Raw genomic sequence first — 18,706 nt, forward strand, 5'->3', positions numbered from 1 at the left:
CTTCCTTACTGGAATTACCATTTTTAACTTAATTAACATTACATATGCAATCTCAAAATTCTAATTCATTAATGCAATTTCTATCAACATTCTAGCCAAGTTTGGGGTAGTCACAGACCAGCTTATTCTAAAAACTTATGTGGAAACAAAGAGGTCTTAGCCCAGGTAAAATATACTGAAAAATAAAGTGGGTGCCATCACTCCACTTGGTATAAAATCCTATCTTGTGGCTACAGCAACCAAGACAAGGTGGGACTGGCAGAGCAACAGACATACAATGATGGAACAGACCAGAGAACCCAGAAATAGACCTACACGAGTATGCTCAACTGATTCGTAACAGGTGTTCAGAAGCGTATGAGTGAAGGCAACTGAAGAACCATTTAAAAAGAAAAAAAAAAACTTTAACCTAAACCTCACACCTTTACACAAAAATTAACTCAAAATGGGTCTCAGACTTAAATGTGAAGCATAACAATATACAACTTCAGAAAAGAAATTTGAAAAATTTCCAGAACTATGTCTGGTGAAGGCCTGTTAGATATGATGTCAAAAAGATAATCCATAAAATGAAATAGTGATACACTTGGCCTCGTCAAAAGAAATACTTTTGTTCTGTGAAAGACCTTGGTTCAGAGGATGGAAAGACAAGTTACAGACTAAGAAAATAGCTGTATACCACATATTGGACAAAGGATTACTATCTAGATACAGAAAGACCTCTTGCAACTCAACATTGAAAAAATCCAGTTAGAAAAATAGGCAAAAGACAGGAATAGATATTATACCAAAGAGGATATACAGGTAGGAAAGAAACACATAAAAAGATGTTCAACATCATTAGCCACTGGGAAATGCAAAATGAAATCATAATAAATCACTACACACTTATCTGAATGGCTAAAATTAAAAAAAACAAAAACAAAATCAGAGATAACACCAAATGCTGGCAAGGATGTGGAAAAACGGTACCACTCCTACATTGCTGGTGGGAGACTAAATGGCACACTCTGGAAAAACACTTTGGCAGTTTCTTACAGAACTAAACATGCAACTCTCCTACAACCCAGTAACTGTACTTTTCGGGCATAAATCCTAAAGAAATAAAAACTTACATTTACACAAAAACCTGTATGCAAATGTTTACAGTAGCTTTATTTGTAATACCCAAAGTTGGAAATGACCCAGATATTCTTCAGTGGGTATGTGGTTCATAAAACTGTAGTACTCCTCGGAACACTACTCAGCAATAATAAGGAAGTAATTGTTGCTACAGACAGCATGGATGAATCTCCAGAGACTTAGGCCCAGTGGAAAAATAATTCCCCAAATTATATACCCTGTGATTTCATTAATTTTTTTAAAAAGATTATTTATTTGACAGACAGAGATCACAAGTAGGCAGAGAGGCAGGCAGAGAGAGAGGGGGAAGTAGGTTCCCTGCCGAGCAGAGAGCCCAATGTGGGGCTCGATCCCAGGACCCTGGGATCATGACCTGAGCTGAAGGCAGAGGCTTAACCCACTGAGCCACCCAGGCGCCCCTTCATTAATTTTTTTAAAGAAGATTTATCTATCAACTTGAGAGAGTGAGCACAAGAGGGAGGGGCAGAGGGAGAGAATCTCGAGCAGACTCCATCCACACTGAGTATAGATCCTGAGGCAGGGCTCAATCTCACCACCTGAGACATGACGTGAGCCAAAACCAAGTTTGTCACTCAATCCGACTACATCACTGAGGTGCCCCTGTGATTTCATTTATACACACACACACACACACACACATATATAAAATATTTATATTTATATTTAAAGTTTTATTTATTTGTGAGAAGGGAGAGAGAGAGCACAAGTAGGGAGAGAGGCAGAGGGGGAAGGAGAAGCAGGCTCCCCACTGAGCAGAGAGCCCGATGCAGGGCTCGAGCCCAGGACTCTGAGATCATGACCTGAGCTGAAGGCAGAAGCTTAACTGACTGAGCCACCCAGGCACCCCTCATTTATGTATTTTTGAAATGACAAAATTACAGAAATGCAGAACAGATTACGGTTTCCAGCAGTAGAGATGGAGGAGAGGAGAAGGAGGTTGTGTTGTTATAAAAGGGTAACAAAAGGGATTCTAGCAGTGATGGTACTTGGCTCTGATTCTGTGCTATGGTCTTGCAAGAGGTTCCCACTGGGGGAAACTGGGTAAAGGGTACCAAGGATCTTTCCAAGTTCTTTCTTACAAGTACGTGTCTACAATTATGGCAAAGTAAAAATTTAATAAAACCTAATTCAGACTAAACCACAGAATGTAGTATAATTTTTTTAAAAAAAGATTTTATTTATTTATTTGACAGAGAGAGACACAGCAAGAGAAGAAACACAAGCCGGGGGAGTGGGAGAGCGAGGAGCAGGCTTCTCGCAGAGCAGGGAGCCCAATGTGGGGCCCCATCCCAGGAGCCTGGGATTGTGACCTGAGCTGAAGGCAGATGCTTAACACCTGAGCCACCCAGGCGCCCCCAGAATATAGTATCATTAAACTGATAAGAAAAAGAGAAGAAAATCTACTTGCAATAATTCCATATTATGTCTTCAATTATTTCCACTAATCTTGCAGAAACATTACTGACATAACTCTTAACATAATAGCCTTAGCACAGACGGTCAGTTCATGATTCCATTAAAGTATCTGATCTGGGTCAAAGATTCTTTTTTTTTTTTTCCTGTTCAATAACAAAATAAAAATTTGAAATAAAGGAGAATTTCAGAGCTAAACTTACCGATGTAGGATAATTTAGGCATCTGTTCTTGGAATGATTTCCTTCAGTGGTACTTCTCCCCAGATATTCACGTGGCTCTCTCCTTGAGCTCCTTCATGGCTTGCCCCAAACATCTTCCTGTCAGTGAAGCCTTCTGGACCAACTGATCTGGAAATAGCAATGCCCCTCTTCCCACTCCCTAGACCCTCAATCCTGCTGTGATTTTCTTCACATTACCGTCAAATACACTATATCATTTTAATTTTCTATCTTCCCCCAGTAGGATGAAAACCTCATAAGGGTGGTAATTTCTGTCTGTTTCAAAGTTATTGCCTGTGCCTAGTATACTACCTGACCTATAGAAAGCATTCAGTAAATATTTGAATAAATGAATGACATGGAATTTTGTGTGTGTATGTAAGGAGTAAAACAAAGAGGAAATACTGGCTCTCTCAGAGTAACAAAAGCCACTTTAAAAGAAATCAAGAGTGAGAAATCCCATAACATATATCCAATATATTGGCACTAGAGTTTTCAAAATCTTTTGGATACATCACAATATAGGAAACTCTTTTAAGATCAGTAATTGGACTGCAGTTTTGTTAGCGTTAAGAGTAATCTGGACTAGGGGCAACTGGGTAGCTCAGTCGGTTATGCATCTACCTTCATATCAGGTCATGATCCCAGTGTCCTGGGATTGAGCCTGGCATCCTGCTCCCTGCTCTGCAGGAAGCTTGCTTCTCCCTCTCCCAATCCCCCTGCTTGTGTTTCCTCTCTCACTGTGTCTCTCTCTGTCAAATAAATGAATAAAATCTTAAAAAAGAAAAAGAGAGAGAGAGAGAGAGAGTACTCTGGACTGAATATATGACCTAGAAAAATAATTTACCACTTAAAGCCATCACTAATGGATTTCCATTAGTGATAGAAGAGCTGGCCGAGTTAAAACAAGCTGCTTAAATTATGCGTGAAGTGTGTGTCCTAGAGTCCATGTCAACTTGAACGACTTGGCATCTGCCATTTTGTTAATACCTGAAGGAAAACACCACTTAGTATAAGGGAATTCAGAGAGCAAGAGGCCTTCTCAGTAAACAAAGTTGGACTCTGAATGCAGTGTTTAGCTTTATGTAAGAAAACTGATGAATTAGGTATCAGGAGACCCCCACCTTCCATCACTGTCCTCTACGGCTGTATGCTGGGGCAAAACAAAATCAACTAGACCTCTGTCACCTTATCTATAAAAATCAGTGGTTGGATTAGACTCTGAGCTCTTCAAACAATGGCATATCGTTTTATTTCTCTTGCTGGTACCAGTGCCTGGCACACTGCTGATAATTAATAAAGGCCTGTTAAATGAATTAAGTAATTACATAGGAAGTTCTAAATGGCTCTCCTGGAAATTATATCTTCTCTTGGCTGAACCAACCTCCTCTCTCAGGGAGGCCTAACCTTATGTAAGGGTTCCCAGGATATGCACTGCCCATAAGGCTAAGGAGATGGGGCGTGAGGGAGTGCCGGGTTGGTTAAGTATCCGACTCTTGATCTCAGCTCGGGTCTTGATCTCAGGGTCATGAGTTCAAGCCCCACATTGGGCTCCATGCTGGGTCTGTAGCCTACTTAAAAAAAAAAAAAAGAGAGAGAGAGAGAGACTAAGGAGACTGGGTCCAGAAACTTCTCTGTGGGTTGAATCCAGAACATAATGGGAGAGGTAGGTTCTAGGTATCATCAGCTATTTTGACCTGATACCATGCAGGTGAATCTGAGGTGGTCAAGGGTGCTTGAAAGAAAAACTCTGATCCGAAACTGAAGGGGATTCTTTTTATCATCCTTTGATAATTTCTCATTCTCATATTTTAAGTCAGTAAGTAAAGAATCCCTCAACTTTAACATCAGACCTCCTAAATGTAAAACACCAAGCTCTCCTGAAAATGGCAAGCATTAAATGTACTTATTTATGGACACATACACAAGAAACTAGTTCTAATGGTCAGCTCCTGGAAAGGGAAATGGGGGACTGGGGTCAGGGGCAGGAAACTCATTTTCTTTTCTTTATGTTCCTTTGTAGCTTTTGAATTTTGTTCTGCGAACAGATGTCACAGTTGAGAAGCAAATTAAAAAATAAACATATCAGATGTGCTCAATAATGGTCTAGGTCAACGGAAACTGTTGTGTTTCAAAGTGTTTATCATTTACTTGTGCACTACTCAATACTTAATAGTAAGTGTTTGATAAAGGTTTATAAACAAGAAATTTTGTATAGATCTATCGTACAGTAAGTTTTAGAAAAGGTGATTACACAACTTTATAGGCTTTCAATTCAAGTGAAAATATTATGAAGGAAAAAGGATCTGGCAACAAGTTGATAATATGCTATTAAACATAAGGAAACCAAAAATTAGCTACATTGAGACGTAGAAATCAGTATTGCTCAGAGTCAATCAAGCCAAGATTTACAGTAGCAGCCGAGTCACGATAAATGAAAAGTCATCTTGTCAATAGCACCTCTACCCCATTAGCTGATCTGTGGCTAGACATTTAATATGAGCATTGTCCATTATTCCTCATAGCCGGAAAGCAGAAACAGTCCAAACATCTAGCAACAGATAAATGGACAACCAAAACAAGGTACATTCATACAAAGGAACATTATGCATAATTATTATTATGTAAAAAGGAATGATGTCTTTGTCCATGCTTCAGTGTGAATGAACCTTGAAAACACTATGCTAAGTGAAAGAAGCCCATCACAAAAGACCACGTGTCTATATGCTCTATTCATATGGAAATCCAGAATGGGGGAAATTGCTGGAGACAGAAAGTAGATTGGGGTTGCTTAAGAACGGGGAGGTAGGGGGCTGGGGAGAGTGTGATAGCTCAAGAATATGAGGTTTCTTTTCTGAGGGGATGAAAATGTTTTTGAAATTGACCATGGTGATGGTTGTACATATCTCTGAATATACCAAAATCTGCTGTAACTCTACACTTCACTTAATAAAACTGCTGCAACACATAAAAAAAAATTAGTATGTCCCACTTTCTTCTTTGAGTCTGAAATTAAGCAGTTATCACAATGCAAGGGCCATCCATGACATTCACTCCTGACCACTGATTTAAAGCTGCTGAAAGAGAGAGAAGACCAGGGAAATCATTTGCCAAGTCTTCTTGTAGGGTTCACACCATTCTGTATTTTATTCGCTGTGATTCATCAGTTACGAATTTGCTGGTTAGGTTTTCACAATTTAATCTTTATTGACCAAGGCCATTCATGGCCAATTATTTTTCGCTCTTTTAAATGTATATATGGAGACCTGGCTCGTGCCAGGTACAGTGCAATGAGCTAGAAGAAAGGGGCTTCCCCTCGAGGTTCCTTCTCATCTATCCCCAGAAGCACAGGTCTTTCCCTGGTACCTCCAGACACCGTCCAAAGAGCATCCCACCAAAATGGAAAGATGGGATTTGGAATCCTGGCTTTTCCTGCTCCTTTTAACATCTGTGACGATCGAGAAGTTCAAGGGAGGAAATTCTGGTGCAGTTACTTGCTCCTGCCATTGAGTCAGATAAAATTCACAGCAACACCGTGTTACAGAAAGTACAAGAGCCGCAGGTACAAGTCATGGCTTATCAGCGTTTTCCAGGGCTTCTGCACACACGGCTGTTTCCACAGCTGCAGATCCAGCTACCGCAGAACTCTGCGCTGTGCACAACATCTACAATTTAGTAAAGCTGGAAAGAATTTTATTTTTGTAAAAACTAAATGGGGTGTGGCTCATTTTCTTGCCAAAGGGCTATTTTATTCCAAGACACTGCTGTCTGCTGACCTTCATTTATAGGCTGAGCAATGTTCTATTTAAGTAAAATTAACTCATAGTGGGCACTTTTTTTGGGATGCAATAATTATTGCAAAGAAATAACAATGTTTAAATTTGATTTGTTCTTAGTTTAGATTTGATTATATTGGGTTATAAATGAATGTCTTTGTTCACACACGGTTTAAATTTAGAAATTATTTTATGTCGAGAAAAAGGGCCATATTTAAGTTCATTTTCTACATGTAAAGGATATTTTTAGGGTTCGTGACATCCAATATTTTGTGTTTTTTGTTCTACTAGACTGCAGGTGTCTCTTACCCACCTTTACAGCGAGGGCACCTAGCAGTCTTTGTTGGACATTTCATTTCATTGAATGAGGAAACCATGCCACAGAGTAATTAAGGCATTGTCTGCGTTACTATCCCTGGTTAACTAGTACTTCATCTGTAGTTCATACTATTTCAATACATACTTGGCAACTTTGGGCACATTCGAAAGCTTTCTTGAGTTTACATCTATTTATAAATGGCCTAGAGGACTTCTTTTATGTGATTCTTACATATTTCGAGGTACTTGATTTGATATACCATCCTCCTCTTTACACAAATCTCTGGTTAGGGAAGTTTCCCATCTTTGGCTTACACCTATAAATATATTCTAGTTTCCTTTTTTTTTTCTAGGAAAAAAAATGCTGGAACACTTTGACTTAGGATCAGACACCAAATATGTGGGTTGGGTTACATTTTAAAACATGCAAATCTATCAGTATTACTTTTTGGTTATCTATACTAATGATAATTTGGCTATCTTTGTTTTTTAGTTATTATAAGATAAAATACGACATTTTCATTATTCATAGCCACTTGTAAAAATGATTTCGACTGTAGCTTTAAACTGGAGACCCACAAACTGCTCAGAATATTTGTAGAATGTGTCAGTGTCCTTCATCATTTCCTGGTTTTTGCTTTTGAAAACCTCCACTAGAGGAAACTAAGGGCATCATAAATTTAAGATTAATGTGTTTTGGATTCACCCATTTCTAAAGGCTACATGTCCTCTTGGGAAAATGTTGATTTCATTTATAACCCTCTGTCTTCCCAAACACTTTAAGTTCTCACTAATTTATTTTCTGTTGTCTCTTGTTTTTATAAAGGTAAACTTCTTAACATTCACATTTCTATTTCTCCTACTATAGAAACACTGAAGACTTTGAAGCTTTTCTTCCTCTGTCCCCTCTCCCAAATCAAGGATCAACATTACCTATCACTACCTTTCACCATTATCGAAGCTGTATTTGTTAATAGCAGAGGGTTTATAATGTATGAATAATGTTTCCAATTTTCCTTTGAGGGCAAATTCTTTAAGCCTTCAGGTGGCATAGCCTCACAAAAGGATAACTGAACTGGTAAACGGATTTCCTAGCTAAGTCAAGAATCTTCTTCAACCTGGAACTTTGTTAAAATCTTCCCTATCCATAATAAAAAGCAACAGAAAGCAATATTTTTATAATGTCATTAAATAAAGCAGAAAAAATAAACGATCTTAGTTTGAATGGTGATACGTAAGGAAAAAGTGTTTGAATTAGAGGAAAAAGAACAGAAGGATATACATACCTAACAAGGTCATCTAAGGCAACATTCACTGACCTATAAAAGGGGAGTATTTATTGAGCACCTACAGTCTGCTAGCTTCTTTATACATGTTTTCATTTGATTTGAAGGACAACACTGAAAACAAGTGGTATTAGCCCCATTTGAGAGATGGTGAAACTGAGGTTTAGAAAAGTTTCAGAACTTCCCTAATGTCACAGAGATGGTAAACAGCAAAGCCTTTGGAACCCATATTTTATGCTAAAATCCATTCTGACAATAAAGCATAATTGTAGATGATCATGAAAAAAAAAAAAAAGAAGGTGGTAGGAATGAGTTTCAGGTCAGACAAATTTTCTTTTTTAAAGATTTATTTACTTGAGAGAAAGTGTATGTGCATGAGTCGGGGGAGGAGGAGGGGGAGGGAGAGGGTCTCAGGCAGACTCCCCTCTGAGTGTGGAGCCCAACAATGTGGGGCTCAATCTAAGGACCCAGAGATGACCTGAGCTGAAACCAAGAGCCTGGAGGTTCAACTGACTGAGCCACCCAGGCACCCCAGGTCAGACAAATTTTCTATATCACTTCCGGGTCATCATGGACCAACATGGACCTTATAGAGAATGGTGACCTCGTGGAAAGAGAGAAATATCAGGGAAGGGTCTGGGAAACAGCATGGGTTGAGTTTTGAGAGGGACATGCAGTGTACAACAAGCCATTCAAATCTACAAAATATTTGTTAAGTGTTTGCAATTTGGTGAGTCACCATATACCGAACTTAGGCACAAAATAAGTGGGAGTATCAGAGTTTCTACCACTGTTGGATCTCTCCTTATTTAGGCAATGTGAATGAAATATAAAACTTTGAATTTATTGACTAATGTCAAGGTAATTTAAGGTAATTTAATGTTGATTTCTTTTATAACCCTCTGTCTTGGGCGAGACGGAAAAAAATCTATCAAGAAACACATTCATTTAACCAAGTCCAGGATTGAAAGTTCCTTTAGGATACTGAAGGTTTATGGTCACAATAAGCCCTGTACACTTGAACTGAGTTTTAAAGCAACCTAAAATCTAAAGGCAAGTTAAAAACAAAACCTGTCTCCCTTCCCCCATTAACAGTTCCGTTTGAAAAAAATAGACTTCCTATGATTGTATACCCCACAGGATTCTCCTTTATCCTGCTTTGCACCTGTTAAGTAGATCAGAGGAAACCAAAATATTTCCAAGACATATACTTTACCTAAACTAGCTTCAGTTTAGAGTCAAATACCATACACTATATAAAGAGCAGTCTTTTTTTTTTTTTGGAATACCACTGTTTGAAATCAAGGCCTATTTTTGCTTAAGCCCATGTTTAAATTTCAGAGATTGTCAAAGAACTTCATTTTTAAAAACAAAACCTTGCAATTTCTCTTCTATCCTTTATCTCAAAGAAATAATCAGAGTTGCAAAATGGTTTTTGCAAGGATATTCACTGAAGCATTATCTATAAGATACGGAAACAATATAAACTTGCAACAACCTAGAATTAGTGAAAGAAGTTATTAAATACCCATTATATGGAATATCATATAGTAATTTTAAAAATTTTCAAAAATATTTGATTACAAAGGCACCTAGGTGGGTCAGTCATTAAGTGTCTGCCTTCAGCTCAGGTAATGATCCCGGGTTCCTGGGATCGAGCCCCACATCGGACTCCCTCCTCAGTGGGAAGCCTGCTTCTCCTTCTCCCACTCCCCCTGTTTGTGTTCCCTCTCTTGCTCTCTCTGTGTCAAATAAATAAATTAAATCTTTTAAAAAAAATTGATTACAGGAGCACCTGGGTGGCTAAGCTCATTAAGCATCTGACTTCTGCTCAAATCATGATCTTGGGGTCCCGGGATCCAGCCTCCCCTCCCAGCTCCCTGCTCAGCATGGAGTCTGCTTCCCCCTCTCTCTTTGCCCCTCCCCCAGCTCATGTGCACTCTCTCAAATAAATAAAATCTTTAAAAAAATTTTTGATTACATGAAAACATGTAGTAGTAAGTGAAAAGAATGGAATACACACTGTATGATTCCAACTTTTAGAATATGTAACTTTTACACTGGAAATAGATAAAAAAATATGAGCAGGTGGTACAATTATGAATAATTTTAATTTTCTTCGTTATAAATCCTCTTATATTTTCCTCTAACGTGTTTACAATGATTTTGTATTTTTTAACTCAAAGCGAAGTGGTTAAAAACATTTTAATTGTGTGCTACTTAAGATACTTCTCTAGTAGATTAACTAAATTTTGACCAATATTTTAACTAAATATTGACCATTGTAGAATTTCCCATCATGTTCACTTCTAGAAAACACTATGCAGTCTATAATGGTAATTCTCCCTGACCTGAAATACAAGCTCCCAAATGTCAAAAAGAATGATAAGAAATGACAAAACTGGAAGTACACAAGCTGATTAAGAAATACAGAGAAAAAGCCTACAGATTACATTAGTCTATGAAAGATAATGTATTACTCAGTGTCAGCAGCAGAATGTCAATCTGAGTGCAACTCTATGTAATTAGACTATATAATAAATATTCAAAACTATTATACTGACCTCACAAATTTTATTTTATTGAAGAGGAAAACTATATATATTATATAAAAATTACATATCTACAAGCAGCTTAAAAGAATCAGAGTTCGCTTTTCAAAAAAAGCACTACAAGATTACAAAAAATAACTTGCTACTGAATCTTTTAAACCAAAGACAGCAGAAAGCAGAGCTCAGACTTTATAAAAGAAATTGACTTCTATGAGCAAAAGGAACCCACTCTTCAGAACTAGTCACATGATACCAAGTTATTTCAAAAGTTCTTTCACTCAGATGTTTCTGCTTATTTCAATTCAGCACTATCACTTTACCAATGATATCTTCACAAATACTATCAAATACCATATGACTTCACTCATGTGTGGAGTTTAAGAAACAAAACGAACAAAGGAAAAAAGAGAAATGAAAGAGAAGTCTCTTAAATGTGGACAACAAACTGGTGGTCGCCAGAAGAGGGATGGGGGAAACAGGTGAAGGGGATTAAGAGTACATTTATGGGGGCGCCTGGGTGGCTCGGTTGGTTGAGCGTCTGCCTCTGGCTCACGTCATGATCGCAGGGTCCTAGGATCGAGTCCCTCTCCCTCTGCCCCTCCCCCTGCTTGCACTTTCTCTCTCTCTCTCTCTGGCAAATAAAAAAAATAAAATCCTTAAGAAAAAGAGTACATTTAATGGTGATGAGCCCTGAATAATGTATAGAAGTATTGAATCACTATATTGTACAGCTGAAACTAATAGAGCACTCTATGTTAACTATACTGGAATTTAATAAATAAGAACATAATTTTAACCAACGAGATAAAAAGGCATGGTAACTCAAAGAATGACAGAGTTAATGAACCATCATAGGATTGGCCAGATGACAATAAACACTGGAAATTAATCCAAGGTTAACAGTTTTAAGGGTGGGAGTTGAAAAGGACCCCTCTGGCAGCCAGCTATCCAATAGGCTTCTCAAATGCAGATCTACATTAACTTTTCATCTTTTCTGTGTTAATGAGGGCATACCAGTTAAATATACAGATTATCTCCTCCATTAGGAGCTTTTCCAAACCGGCACTTCTTTAAAGGGCAATTATAAGGAGAAGCACTTGCCTTTTGGGAGTTTTACACAAGACCTCCCATTATGGGCAGACACAAAACTAAGAATGAAGTAGAATAAGCCAACGGATTCTGTAAGATTACCAACAAACACTAAAATACTGCTCAGTAGTTACTTCAGGAGGAGGGGAAAAAAAAACAAAACCCATCACAGGAATGGCTTTCACAGGCTATCTGGCACAACATTTGAGGGGGAAAAAAATTATAAGCAAGCATTACATATAGGTTTTTATTCTTGTTATCAGCCAGAAATAGATTATGCCTGGCTTTATTTCTCCTTTGCTTGTAAACGTGGATAGCTGGAGAGTCTCTACAGGCGAGTACAAATGGGGGCGAGACTTAAGTGATGAGGACTGTGCCATTTCTGCAAGCTCCTGTTAAAGTTTTAGTGTGTCAATGACAGACTACGATAGTACTTTGAGTTTATATAGCACCTGTTTGCTAAGAGCCAAGGCTCACTTATCCTTTCAGCATGGCTGTGACATATACAGATTGGAAACAGATGGCTTGATAAAGCAAAATCCAAACACGGACACAGGAGAGCTTGTGTGATTTACCGATGATGGCCTATATGCCCAAACTGCAGAGGACGCCAAGCCCTCGGATTCCACATTTGATGCCTTTTCCAATAAACGACACTCCCTCCTTATCCTCAAACAACTTCTAGACCGTTAAGAAAAATTAAGCTTTCTTGTAACACAAAATCGGTAGGTTTAATGCACCAAAGTCCTCGCTAAGGAGTGATGTTCATGGTACCTCTATATTTTAAAGAACTAACATGAGTCATGGAATAGGCCACTGGTGATCGTCTTCCTGCACGGCTACCAATTTGCTAACAAAGTAGTTAGCTTGGTTCTACACAGGTGCATTAAAATTTGAAAAAATCAACTAATATTAACTGAAATAAGCCAGACTATGACTACTGGGGGAAACAAAAATCCCGGCAAACCAAAAACCCTGAGCCATGCTCTCACTTGTACGAATAACAAGATGCATAATGTACTCGGTGTTAGTTATCAGTATAATAATTTTGTTTTGTTTTTTATCTTTATAAACATTTATTTTTATCCCCAGGGGTACAGGTCTGTGAATCACCATCAGTATAATAATTTTAAGTGACTTTCTCTAGGTCGAACTATAAGGCAGTAGCATAGCCTTGTCTAAAACTTATTTCTTCTGAAAGCAAGGCCAATATGGTTTTCCCTTAGTATTTCAACTTTCACTTAAAAGAATGTATTTTCATCCCTAAAACATTTTATACTAACATTTGTCTTTCAAGTGCCAAGATTAAGGCAAATTAGATATTACTAAACATATTGAATTTGACAGTGCCTTACCTTCATAACTACAGTGAGTTGGCCCCCAAAATTAGGATCTTCTGAGACTGACATTTCATGATTAGACAGTATTTTATATTTCTAAGCCATAACTGTAACCAAAGTTGTACCATAACTAAAAACAGCCAGTCCCAACCATTGGTATCTAAAACAGCTTCCAGGGAGTTCCTGGGTGGTTCAGTTGGTCTGCCTTCAGCTCAGTTCATGATCCTGGGGGCCTGGGAATGAGCCCCAGAGCCCCACCTTGGGCTCCCTGCTCAGTGGGGAGTCCCTCTGCCCCTCCACCCACTTGTTCTCCCTCAATCAAATAAATAAATAAAATCTTAAAAAAAAAAAAAGAACTTCCAACTATGTAATGTATCTAAAAAGCTTCTGAAACCTCCCAACACACTAAACGAACACACACACACACACACACACACACACACACACATATATATATATATATGGTAGATCACTCTCTAGAGAAATTACATGGACTCAAACCACGATCTAGTTGTTTTCGTTCAAACTGTGTTTTATTAGTTTCACAGCTCAAATTCTTCCCTCTCTGCATTACTTTTAACCAACAGAAAAATTATCACATGAGCAAATATGAAATGATTTTAAAAACAGACACCCGAGTTGTCATGTACCGATAGACACTTAGTTTCAGTTTTATACCAGCTACTTTTGGAATCTGTGCTGAACAGCAAGAAGAGTTTAGCATTCACATGGTGCCTAGATGGTGCTCGCAATACGCAACAGCAGATTCCGGAGTTGATCATATGTGGTAAGACTATCACGTCAGTCTATTTCTTGGAAAGGCAAGCAGAAATGATGTCTAAAACAGAACATGGAATAATGGAAAGTGGACTTTCTTCCTTTTTTGCCCTGTCAGTTTCACCAGAAAGAATCACTTTAGTTCTCAGGCAACATGGCCAAGCTACCCCTTCTTTTCAGCAACAGTCATGTGGTTTGCCTAGGAGCAAAATTTCATTTGGTTTCTGATAGTGCCTTGGATACTGACATTCTGCCAGTATAAATAGTCAAGTCTAATGTGCATGTAACCATTTGTAGAAGAGATGTAATCTCAACCAAAATATTACTCACCAGTTATAATTAATCCTTCTACCCCAAATGTCATAAGCCCAGACATTTTTAGCAATGCAATCTAAATGATGGCATCAGACTGGAGACCCTGGACTTCAGTGTTGATTGTCTGTACTACGTCAAGGCAGAGCATAATTTGCTTGGCTCCCCACCCCGGGTAAAGAGAGTGGTTGATAAATTGCTAGATCTAACAGTAGAGATTAAGAATTAGACTCACAACCCCCTAATCTTAATAAAAACCCGAGTTCATTAAATGATACCCCCCCCATTAAGTCAGTAACAAAGTCAGTGGTTTTAAATGAGTGGACATTGGAAGACAAGAAAATGTTCCACAGACTAAGAGCTTAGTGATGATCCTGTTTTGACATGAGTTAATAATATTTCAAGAAGAGCTTATCTCCCTACCACTTTAACCTCATTTGATAGTTAGCTGTATTCTCTCTTGAGGTTACAATATGTATTAGGAGTTCAATCTAAAATTCTATGATCACCTCACTTCCACTAGGGGGTTCTATTTACCAGTGTAGTTAATCTCAATAACTCAGGTGCTGCTTAATTCCACTTTGAGCAAATCTGTGCCACAAGGCTAGTCTTGAGGTCAGAACTCTATGCTTTCAAGGAGTTCTAGTACTTAGGCTCAGAAACCCCAGCCCAGCACAAAAATGGAGTGCTCAAGTCATTCCGAGGCTGTGGCAGTAGATGGAGGGTTTGTTTTGTTTTGCTTAATGCATACAAAACCAACATCTCTTCAATGTTCCCCATTTCATTTATAGCTGCCCTAGTTTCAAGGCTGAATATGTATCAACTGCATCCATTTTTGTAAATAAGTAAAACTTTTAAACTTCTGACCTCAGAGACTCCTCTGCCCATTTCTATACTCTGCAAAATATAATCTGAATACCAGAACTGCCACCTTTTTCCAACAGCAATCTTAACTTGGGCCACATGGGCCGGTCCTGGTCATCACCAGAGCTGTTTCGGGGGGTCTCTCGTTATTCCATCGAGATATTGACAGGCAAAACCCAACCAGTTCGATTGGTCAGATTTAGAATCCACTGTTCTTGTGCCTCATTTCTGATCCAATTAATTGCAAACCACAAATAACCGGTGGTTAATTTTAGTCAAGAAATGATCCACCACCTTCAAGTAGATGCCTAATAAAGAGAACAGTTCAGTTAGAATATAGGCCAGAACCAGGAATATGGGTAAATCCTAATTTTTTTTTTAACACTATCTCACGGACTATGGCTTCAAAACTATCATCTAGGGATGAAGTGTGTGTGAATTAAAGGTCGATTTTCCCAGAAAATAGTAAGATATTTCTTAAATTCAGGAAAGCCACCAGGGAGATATATGTCTGGCACAAACAGATTTCAAGCCCTTATTTTAAAAACAGCTCCCGGTTTTGTTTTTTGTTTTTTTTTTTTTTTATAAAATCAGAGCACCAAATTCCCTTTCTGTTACCTTTCTACAAGTCCAAGTAGAATTCCCTGGAGTAGAGGCCAGTTCACACTCTCCCTCTCTTTTTCTTTTTCTTTCTTTCTTTCTTTCTTTCTTTTTTTTTTTATTGTGGTAGTTTTTTGAAAATGGGCTTCAGCCATTACATTCCAGTTTTCAAGGCAAAAGAAGTCATGTGACCATTACCCTAGGGGCATCAGAGACTTGGGGCACGTGATGCCAATCAGCAAGTGTGGGACTTAGGCCACTTCGCTGGAATTCACTGGAAACCACATCTCCAGGATCCAGTTGAGGCTCCCAAACACATTGTGACATCATTAAAGTGGCCCGAGTGCTTACTTCTCAGGAGCTTGCCGTTTCACTTTACGTTTTCTACCTGCTGTGGGGCTAGCCCGGCTCTCTTCCCCATCCCACCCCTTCCCTCCTAACAGGTCGGGCACCCCCAGCATCCCCTCCATCGGATCCTAAATGGCGAGGCTCTCCAAGAGTTAGTTCTAAGCCCAACCTGCACCCCTGGGGATGGTGTGCAGATCCGGCGGGGAGCAAGAAGCCGCGGCGAGCGCGTCGGGCAAATGTCAGAGAGCATTAACCCCACTCCACCTCCCAAGCCTGGGATCCTCTGCAGTCCTGGAGCCGGGCCGGTGGAGCCGCCTGCGCGCTACCAGCAGTAGCGGCGGCGGCGGCAACTTTGGGACTGGAAGGAAGCCAGGGCGGGGGTGGTCAGCGTCCCCCCGCCTCTTATTGGAGCGCTTAAGTACTGCGGGTGGAGGAAAGTAAACAGCGGCAAGTGCAGCTGGGGGGCGGGGGCAGGAGAGATCACCCCCCTCCCACCGCCCCTGTCGCCCTGGTACCCGGGAGCCCCGAGAGGTCCCGGGCTGCCATGGCCCCAGACCGCGCTCGGAGCTGCAGAGCCAGAGGAGTCGAGCAGGGAGTGGACAGAGGGGTCCAGGGATATGGGGAACCGAGAGGTTCTGCCCCAGTGGCCCGGAGATGTTGTGCTACTGAAAGGGAAAAAAGTGCTTACTCATAGGGAGACGCGGTGCAATCGCTGCGCTCTCGCTAATGGCCAGGGAAGCAAGCGGGAGGCCGGCAGCCGGAGCCCGCCCGGCTCCTTCCCTGGGCCAAGGCAGCGGCTCAGAGCCCCGGAACTGGCGTGTGCCCGAGAGGTCACCCGAGGCGGGCGAGCGGGGGCCGGAGGCGTCGCAGGCTGCCGGCTCCGGGATTTCCTGAGTCCGGGGCGGGAGAGGGCGGGGGGCTGAGGGGAGGGTAGCAGTAGCTGGGGAAGGACGACACAGGGAAGTTAGGCGCTCGGTTTCCACTCCGGGGCCGCCGCCACGAAAGGGGAGAAGGACAAGGGTTGGCGTCAAGGACTGCAGCCTCAGGTAAGCAACAAGTTACGAGCAACTAGCGAGAAAGCACCATCCCGGTGGTTAAGAGCAGAAAACGTGTTTGCGGCGGGTGGTCGTGAGGACACTGTCAATCCCACCCATCCTGGATGCCAACGACCCGCTTTAGCGCCGAAGGTGCCAGGACCGAAATTTCTGCAGCCCCCTCTCCGCTCCGCGTCCCCCGGCGCGGGGCACGTTCCGGCTGAGGTTCCCGGAGATGCTCTCCGCTGGACCCACGCCTGCCCACGCCCCAGGAATCCGCTCCCGTCGTGCCCTGGCGTGCCCACAAAGCACTTACATAAAGTCGCAGAGTCCCGGATCTGGCCCGACAGCCTCCGACCGACGCACCCAGACAACTTCTGCCTCTTGGAATCTTTGCGGCAGCGGTTCTAAAGCCAGCGCTCCCTCCCTCCCGCCTGCCCCCTCCGCCCCTCGGCCGCCGCCATTGGCTCGGGTGGTGCTCACAGTCGGCCTGGGAACCTGGAAGGGGATTGGGCCGCGAGCCTGTCACATCAACTGGGTGGGGAGCCCGGAGAGGAATCGACAGGCACCCTGGAGGGATGGGGGCTCTAACTCTGCCTCCGGGAGCGGAGAGCCGTCCCTCGCGCCTGCTTCTCCCTCTCCCTGGCTAAAAAGTACGAGATTAGAAGTCCACGGTGCCTGGCTCAGAATCATACGCAATAATAAAACAAAATAAAGTGGAATAAATGGAAAGGTAGGAATGTTGGGAATGGGCGTTTGAAAGTCACCAAGCCCCTATTTAAATCCGAGGGTACAGTTTCTCCCCGGAATGGTAAAGAGAGTCTCGGCCAAGAAGGACCATTTACTAGCAGTTTCGTCTGCGTGGATCAGCCCAGGTGTGAAACCTTAGCAATTTTCCCTTTTCCCTTCGGAGGTCTAGGGAGCAGAATATGGGCAGGACGGGGCTCTCGGGTCTTTGGCTTGGTGCCAAGTGAATTGTTGGCCAAAATCACCTGTCAGTTAGGGTTGTCCATGCGGAAAACGGTGAGAGGTCGAGGTGGGAAGGAATGGTGGGAGTAAAGTCGTTCCATTCGTTGGGAAATGGATGTCAATTCTCATCAATCTCCTTCCACCAGAGAAAACTTGGAGACATGCTCCTGCTTCCCAGAATACCTTTTCTGTTTCCCAGAGTCCCTTTTCTTCTTTACCCATGAGATTGCCTCCATCCATAACATAGCTAGCTTCTTGCGTCAATACACGGGGAGGTTTCCCCTGCGTATCTGCATTCCAATCCTTTGGCTCACTCCAGGTCAGCTCGGAGGACCAGAGTTGGAGGGATTCTCCAGGGTCAGGACAAGTGATTGGCTTGTGGGACAGCTGTCCAAGAGAAAGTCTAAGCCCTTTCCCTTTCCAGTCGTAACTATTTGGTTCAAGAAATGCGTACTTGGATTTTTTTTTTTTTTACAAATTTAAAATTGGTTCAAATATATACCATTTCCCACGCATTTTGGGAAAAATGCTAAATTAAGAGTGACCTGAAAAATTGAATGCTCTTGTAAAGAAACCCCCACTTGATCTGCTATTATGAACTTCCCTAAAGAAATTAACCTGTAGTGAGTACCGGGACTTAAATGGGAAGGCGTTGAGGAGTCCA

The 18,706-nt window shown here is 41.2% G+C and overlaps 1 protein-coding gene across 5 annotated transcripts in view; it reads right to left on the bottom strand.

Annotated features, from left to right (window-relative positions):
* PLS3 (plastin 3) overlaps positions 1-17,518 on the bottom strand; it is an 85,237-nt gene extending 67,719 nt beyond the window's left edge. The window contains exons 1-2 of one of the 5 annotated variants that reach the window (XM_082716348.1): positions 17,390-17,469; positions 2,760-4,348 (exon numbers count right to left, since the gene is read on the bottom strand). The gene's annotated coding sequence lies outside the window, so the exon portion shown is untranslated. Of the gene's footprint in view, positions 1-2,759; positions 4,352-16,727; positions 16,927-17,389 lie in introns of those variants that run through there. The other 4 variants (XM_082716352.1, XM_082716349.1, XM_082716346.1 and 1 more) reach the window with 4 other exon arrangements.
* Positions 17,519-18,706: the final 1,188 nt, after the last annotated feature.

Source organism: Mustela nivalis (assembly GCF_964662115.1).
Source record: "Mustela nivalis genome assembly, chromosome: X".
In the NCBI taxonomy this organism is placed as follows: Eukaryota; Metazoa; Chordata; class Mammalia; order Carnivora; family Mustelidae; genus Mustela; species Mustela nivalis.